The sequence below is a fragment of the Lynx canadensis genome, chromosome C2 (assembly GCF_007474595.2).
Source record: "Lynx canadensis isolate LIC74 chromosome C2, mLynCan4.pri.v2, whole genome shotgun sequence".
Taxonomy (NCBI): domain Eukaryota; kingdom Metazoa; phylum Chordata; class Mammalia; order Carnivora; family Felidae; genus Lynx; species Lynx canadensis.
In genome coordinates, this window is record NC_044311.2 from 68,429,990 (window position 1) to 68,438,519 (window position 8,530).

An 8,530-nucleotide genomic window follows, 5' to 3' on the forward strand; every position below is an offset into this window, starting at 1 on the left:
AGGAAAGGAAAGAAATGAGAAAATGAGGAATATTTTCATCACGAAAAAAAATTGTATCGAATTAATCATACCCAGTCATCATTTGTTCAAGAAGTAGCTCACTAGGAATAACATTTACAGTGTTTCATAGGACTATATCCTTGGAGAAAACTTTCAGTTTTTTTCTCCAATCCACAGTCACTTGTATATTATATAAATCTTTATATACAGTAATAGTCAGGAACCCAAGCAATCTATCATATTTGATCAAGACAAGCATAAATCACTTATTCATGATTTACCATTCCTAACTTGATTCATTGATTCATCTCCAGACAAGACAAGGTCAGTACAAAAAAAATGATTAAGCTTCTTGCCCTTAAGAAAGAACAGCTTAACCAACAAATTCATCTTCACATCTGACCTCATGAATCTTGACACTGGGCATACTGTAAAAATAGAAATAGCCCTTATAGATGGTCCTTCAAATGGAAATGTCGGTGTAAGAGAGAAAACAGTAGAAAGATTAACAATGAACATGCAGTGGTTGTGTCACAGCCATCCTGGTTGTCACCATGAGACAATCTGAATCAGCTAACATGCAATTACCTATTTTTATCACTTTATTTTCAATAACTTTTCTACTTTAATTCTTTTTTTTTCAGTTTTACTTCTCCCAATTTCCTACTCTGTGACATCCCAATTTTTCACATATTCCTTCATCTCATTTATTTAATTGTGTTTGTCTATGGATTTGGCAAGATGAGGTATAGGGGAACAGAAACATCTTTTAAATCTCCCCATATGATGACCTGTAATCAGGTAGGCTGCAATATAAGAGGCTTCTAATCCTGACTTCCAGGATCAGGGAACTCTTTGACTTTCTTAATTGTTCTTTGGGTCCCCCATCCACCTTCTGCACATATTTCAAACACAGAAATATAAACAGAACAAACTTGTACATTGTCTTATTCAGCGTGGGCTGCTTATTTCTCATAGTTCCCAAGGCTAGGATGTCCAAGATCAAAATGCCAGCAGACTTGGTTACTGGTAAGAACTCTCTTCCTGGTTTATAGGCTGTTGCCTTCTTGCTGAGTCCTCAATGGCAAGAAAAAAAAAGGGAACTCTGGTCTTTCTCTTTTTTTGGGGGGGGGGGGGGACAGAGGGAGATAGAGCATGAACGGGGGAGGGGCAGAGAGAGAGGGAGACACAGAATAGGAAACAGGCTCCAGGCTCTGAGCCATCAGCCCAGAGCCCGACGCGGGGCTCGAATCCACGGACCGCGAGATCGTGACCTGGCTGAAGTCGGACGCTTAACCAACTGCGCCACCCAGGCGCCCCCTTTCTCTTCTTATAAGGACACTGATTCTATAATGGGGCACACCCTCATCTAAACCTAATTACCTCTCAGAGGCCTCACTTCCATATACCATCACATTGGAGATTAAAGTTTCTAACATACAAATTTTGGGGACACAATTCAATCTTTAGCATATACTCAAGTCATGTGGTGTATGTGTTGCTTTAAATGTAGAAAATAAATCTGATAATTATTTTCTGTTTTAAAAAAATGCCTAAATGGATGAATCGGTTTTTCATGGAGTTCTGGATAATTTTCAAATATCTTAGCATAAGATTACAAGATACTTTTAGTACCTGATCCCAGTTTACTTGGTTTCTATCTCCCTATCCCCTCTGGCACTCTCCCCTCTAGCTAAAATATGTTTCTATACGCTCCACTCAAAATGTCTGATTCTTTCACTGCCTTTGCACACAGTTTCTTCTAACTGAAATGTCCTTCATCCTTTATGCGTTATGATAAACTCTTACCCATTCTTCCAGACCAAGTCCTACCAAAGTCTTTCCTGACCCCTCCTTTCTCCCAATAGAGTTAATTCCCTTCTCTACTTCCATCTCATTTTGTTTATACATCTATCACAGCATCAATGCCATGAGTTTTTCAATTATTTGGTTATGTGTCTATTTCTTCTATTAAACTGTGACATCCTTTGGGGCGCCTGGGTGGCGCAGTCGGTTAAGCATCCGACTTCAGCCAGGTCACGATCTTGCAGTCCGTGAGTTCGAGCCCCGCGTCAGGCTCTGGGCTGATGGCTCGGAGCCTGGAGCCTGTTTCCGATTCTGTGTCTCCCTCTCTCTCTGCCCCTCCCCCGTTCATGCTCTGTCTCTCTCTGTCCCAAAAATAAATAAACGTTGAAAAAAAAATTTAAACTGTGACATCCTTGAAGGCAAAGGTAATTTATAACCAAACCTTTAATTTGGTGAAACCAGAAATGTCCCTTATCCATGGTAACACTCACTATATGAAGAACCCATGAATTAATGAACCATTTACTTAGGCACACAGAGAAATAGGAGACCAGTTGCTTCTAGGTTCTTCTTGCTCTGTTAATACTTGCCCCTGCTTCACACAATCTCCACTTTCTAGTCTCTTTAGCTTTGCCTGGGGTTGTACTATTTCAACCTTGCAAACCTGCTACTTAGTTTCATCCTCCCTTGCTGCCTGCTGCCAGAGATTTAGATGTTCTAATTCCTTCACCACCTAAGTAATGTTTTCCATATTTGCTTCACTAGAGACTTCAATGAAGGTCCTTAATAAAAACAAAAAATTCTTGAGCCCAGCCTCAGATCTGCTGAATCTGAAAATGCAGAAAATGAGCTCAGCAATCTGTACTTTTAAACATGTTTCTCAGATGATTCTGAAGAAGCTAAGAATACACAGATAGAGGGTTAAAAGGGCTGTTCCTTTTGTTTTGGGAAAACTGCTTCCTCTAGTGGCCCGTGTGTTAGCTTGGGACCTCATTAAGCAATAGTTCAGCTTCCTGAGACCTAGAAAGAAGCCTCACTTGAATGTCTTTCCCATAGCTGGTTCCTCGGGCTTTTAGGAAAACCGGAAACCCCTCCAATGGACCCCAGACATCTCCATACTACTTCGTCCATGCACAAGTCCGTGTAGAAACTTTATTATGCTGACTCTACTCCTAGATGCTCTCTGAAGTTCTGTTTCACAGGTGCTGCTGCAGCTGCTTCTGCCAAATCCCAGAATAGCTCTGGGTATTGGCAGTCTGCAAACTGACTCTGATGAGGTGTGACAGCTCATGCTCTGTGGGTTTATCCTTAATCAGACTAGACCCTGAGGATGTATGGATTCCCTGTAGAAAGTACAGATTGGGTGTCACTTAGGGTTAAAAATGAGAATAAAGACTAAATACCTAGCATAGAGTCCAGTGCAGAGTAAGCATTCAGTAAATATTACTAATTATAATATTTCTGTCGTTGTTGGATACATTGAATATATTTTTCTTCCTTTGATCCCAATCCAAGGAAACTTATAGTGTATAGATTTTTAACATAATTCTTGGAAATATAAAAATATCCTAATTCCCTATACTAGTTATTTAAATTAGTTTTGACTAATCATAAAATTATGGACGAATAAATACTTTCCACAGAATGCCAAACCTCAAGGTGTTTAATTCATAACATTCAGATTGCAGAGGCCATAAACCTTTTTTCATGAGCCGATAGATGTAATAGTGTTTTAAAATACTCATGAATACTAAATATTAATGCTGGTATTAGTTAACTATTACTGTGTAACAAATCACTCTAAAACTTACTGGCTTGAAGGAATTGCCATTCATCATCTCTCATGAATCTGTAAGATGGCTATAGAGTGTGGTTCAGGCTGAACTTGACTGATCTAGATTGGTCTCACTCATATATTTGTGGTCATCTGGAGGGCTACTAGGGGGATAGTGTAGCTGGTCTAATTTTGTCTTGGACTAGATAGCTTGTCTCAAGGACAAGGCGATCATTCCAGGTTTGTTCAAATGGTCTCAGGGGCTTAAGGGAGGAAAGATACATGCAATGTCTCTTGACCTAGGTTTGGTCAAGACCAGTGACCAGAATGACTAATAACTTAACTGAAATGATAATACAATGTCATTTATGCCATATTTTGTGGAACAAAACAAATTATAAGTTCAGCCTAGATCTCACAGGTAAGAAATAAACTTCATCTTTTGATGGAAGTTGCTGAAAAGTATTTTTGCAAAGGATACAGAGAAACTATTATTTGTAATAATCAGTGCAACCAGTCTGCCACATTAGTCATTGTGGCAAAATATCTAATTTTTGGAGTTCTCTGAAATTAAAGAAAAAAAAAGTTAGATTCAGAGATAATATCAAAACCATTTTCTTCGCTCCATTATCACCCAATTGGTTATAATGAAGCCACAATAGCTATCAGATAATAATTTGTTCATTTTAAAATAATGTTAGCATTAACTTCATATGCTTGTTAAGACTGTTATATGTGAAAACATACAATAAGGACCTAATGATATTCCTGGCAAAAGGTAAATATACATATTTTGAATTAAGTAAAAATAATAGAGTACTATTTCAATTCGCATTCTTTGTAATATTTATTATTAATTAGAGTCCCAGTTTTTTCTTTGGTTTCCTCTATGTATCATCATTATACTGGTTTTTCATGATGCTAAAATTATTTGGTAATCTTTAGCAACATTTGTCTTTTTCAAATGTGTTTTCTAATTGATCCTTCCAACCTGAGTGAGGAGTAAGTATCTTTATTTTATTGTTTGTTGTTTTTGTTGTTGCTACTATTTTTATCAATGGGACTTTGGATTCATAAGAAACAGAAGCTATCTGTGGCCAATTTAAGTTGAAAAGATATTTTCAAGGAATATTGATATACACAATTAACAAATCATTAGAGAACCAAAGTCTAAAAATGAGGGCAGAAATGCCCAGCAAAATCATATTAGAAAGAGTCTCCAAACTCCAGCCAAACTCACAGGCTTCTTGACTAAACAATGGTTGCTCATGATGATTCTGAACCCTCCTCTGAGTTTCATGTCAAACCCTCAAGGTTAAAAATCAGATGCTAGAATTTCTGCATTTATGCCAGGAGTTGGTCACGTAGCCGTGCCACAGCTACCAGCAAACTGAAAGTGAGGCCATCAGCTCCCTTCTGTTTGTTATTGTGGAAAGCAGGGCCTTGCCATTAAACTTTCTTGGGGTCCCAATCAAATAAAAGTATGTTTCGATACCAGGCAGATTACAATAAGTGCCCATGTAATCTACTCCATTAGTTGCTCAATATCTACAATACCCTTCTTCTCACATTAGATTTCAAAAAATGATAATGTACTCTACGTAAAGTAACAATAAGTCTTATATACACTCACATTGGCCTTGAAGAGAGATGCTCAATAATTCATCTCTGATTAATATACATTTCTTCTCTATATCCATTGTGATTCCCAATTCAATATTCTGAAATGTGTGTGTGTGTGTGTGTGTGTGTGTGCGTGTGAGGGGGGTGGAAACTTGTAAAGTTTATCAACAACCTCTTATAATGGTAAAGAGAAAGAAAAGTAAAATTATCTATATAAAATATGTAAATATGCATTTTCGGAAGAAAGAAAATATGGTAAATGCGATAGTTTCATTTTTACAGAATTGGTTATAAATCATAATTAGTTGTAATTTTTTTACATGACTAATTTCATATTCACATTTTCTGAGCCAAAACCTAACCTTTTTTTTTTTTTTTTTTTTGTCTATTTGCCCCCAAAGTATGTGAAACTCAAAATGGTATTCAACAATTAATGTTATGTACACTGTGAAAGCATTTCTCTTTTGGGTACTTTGTGTGTTATCCACTGCTACATAAGAAAATAAAAATACTGTTGAATTTAGCAACTTAAAACAATAATATTCATTATCTCCTATCTTATAGGGATATCTTATATTTGGGTGTACCATAGCTGAGTCCTCTGACTCAGAATGTCTTATAAGGATGCAAAGTATTGTCTGGGTTGTGGTCTTATCTGAAGTCTCTAGTGAAGGAAGATCCACTTTTAAACTAATGTATGTGGTTATTGGCAGAACTCAGTTCCTTATGGCCTGCTGGACTGAAGGCCTCAGTTCCTTGCCATGTAATGCTCTCTATAGAGCAGCTTACAACATGGCAGCCACCTTCCATCAGAAGCAAGGGAGGGAGTAATAGAGGAAAGCAAAACTGAAGCCAGAATCTTTTTTTTAATGTTTATTTTTGAGATAGAGAGTGAGAGAGAGAGAGAGACAGTGAGGGTCAGAGAGAGAGGGAGAGAGAAAATTCCAAGCAGGCTCCACACTGCCAGTGTAGAGCTTGACACTGGGCTCAAATTCATGAGCCGTGAGATCATTACCTGAGCCAAAATCAAGAGTTGGAAGCTTAACCAACTGAGCCACCCAAGTGCCCCTAAGCCAGAATCTTTTTTAACTTAAGGTAGAATATGACATCCCACCAGTTTTGTTGTATTCTATTTATTACAAGCAAGGCATTAAATCTAGCACACACTCAAGGGGAAGGGATCACTCAAGGACGTTGAATATCAGGAGGCATGGATCATTGGGAACCCTCTTAGTAGCTGAATTCTACTGGTACATAGGCCCACAATCAGCAGAAAGCAAGTCTTGGGTACGGAAAGCAAGATTTCCTCAAGTAGGCCATTAGTTACAATCAGGATAGACAACACTCCTATTTCTGTCTCTGGTTCCTAGACATAGGTTTTGTTTTTTGTTTGTTTGTTTTGTTTTGTTTTGTTTTACTTTGGAGAAACAATATGTATTATTTCCTGGTTAAGAGCATGTGCTTTATTCATCATGACAACAATTTAAACAAGGGTCTCAAAGCTGGTGACAGAACTGCAATAAGCTATTCTATCATTTTGTAAGTCCAACTATTTCTAGAAAATATGATATAAAAGAAGACCATGTCTTCCATGAGCTCAGAACAATACTTTATTTATTTCATGGTTAAAATTAATTCCTCAGAAGAAATATTTTGTGATATACTGGATGATGGATAAAGGCATTCAATCAGTCCACATATTGTGGAGCTGGCAGAAGCCTGATGGGCAGGGAAGGTAAATCTAAATCCAGTGTCTATTTCAGTAAAGAAAAAATGTTTTACTGCTCCTAGACTCCAGGAGATTTAAATTATCACACAATATCACAGGGCTGGTCCCCATGGGACATGGCGCTGCCCTGGAGAATCAGAGTTGTTTCCTGTTGCTGTCGACTGAGCAATCATTGATGGTGACCATGCCATCTTTGAACCTGTTACCCATGGCATCTCGGGCCATTTGTTCATGAGCCTATTGAGTGAGCATAGGCACTAAGATAAAGACTGGGGAAGAAAGCCTGTTTACATCCACAACACATTTATCATACTCCTCTGATTATGAACAACCTCTCCTGAAGTTCAGGAATTTTGAAAAATAGAATATTTACCTGGGTCTCAAATATTCTTACACTCTGAGCCTGTTCTAAAAGTTAAAACCATATATCTTGTCTGCAAAGTTTTTTTGTAAACCATTCATCTAAATTGCTCTAAATGCCTTGACTTTGGGTAAACCATCAGCCAGCGACTTGAGAATTGTTAAGGATCTTTAACCAAGGCCACACCTCCTTCTAGGGAAAGTGGGCAAAATATGTATATGTTTTTTAAAGAAACATCACTGTGAGGATTACCTTATTCCTTCTCTTTCAGCATCACACCAAAGTGTTGTGGCACTGTTCCTGGGAAGATGTATACTCATGTAATGAAGAAAGAAACAAAAAATTGAGCATACTTTCAAAGCTAGAACCTCAAAAATGAAAACATTGCAATACCACCAAATGTTTTTCCTACAGTGACAAAAGGAAGGCATTTGCAGTCATGCTTTCTGAGTTCCCTGTCCTCTGCTAGGATGGCTTTCCAGACCCAGGGCCACAGCCATGGCAGCGCAAAGGAGCCGAGCCCAGTGGGGGGTGCCAGCTGGGCACTGTGGGCAAGAGGCTACAGCAGGATCTGATGACCCTCAGGATGTCTGGCAATGTAAGAATTTTGCCTTCCTGAATCAGACAGACTTTTCAAATAGGTGGGGGCCATCCATGGAGCATTTGGCACAGTGTATGAAGGAAGACCTGAAGTATAAGCTCTCCTGGAAGTTCCCCACTGGCTATGCTTACAGAGCTTTGCTATACCTTCACCATCTTGCCTCAGTTAGTATTTAACATCCTCAGCTGCCAACACCCTGCTACCACCCCACCATGGACACCCAGGGGAACATCTGCCTGGACATCCTGAAGAAATAGTGGTCCCCCATATCCATCAGGACCATCCCACTGTCCCCCCAGAGCCTGTTAGACTCTGAAAAAAAAAAGTCTACAGCCTTTAAGAAGTAGCTGCAGGAAACCTACTCAAAGCAGAGCTCCAGCCAAGAACCCTGCCTGATTGTCTAGTCACTCTACTTTTTTGTCTTTGTTTTTTCCTTAGAGGGTCTGTCCTTTCCTTCATTCCTGTTGAGGACTCTGTATCTTAGGCTGTGGTGTCATTTTTGTTTTGTTTCTGTTTTTGGTTTTCTTTTTTTTTTTAAGTTAATTTTTTTATTTTGAGGGAAGGGGAGTGACAGAGAGAGAGAGTATCCCAAGCAGGCTCCATTCTGTCAGTGCAGAGCCCAGCAGGTGACATCAT

At 38.7% G+C, this 8,530-nt stretch overlaps 1 pseudogene; it reads left to right on the forward strand.

Moving 5' to 3' along the window:
• Nucleotides 1–7,804: 7,804 nt before the first annotated feature.
• LOC115522856 lies at nt 7,805–8,298 on the forward strand (annotated as a pseudogene).
• Nucleotides 8,299–8,530: the final 232 nt, after the last annotated feature.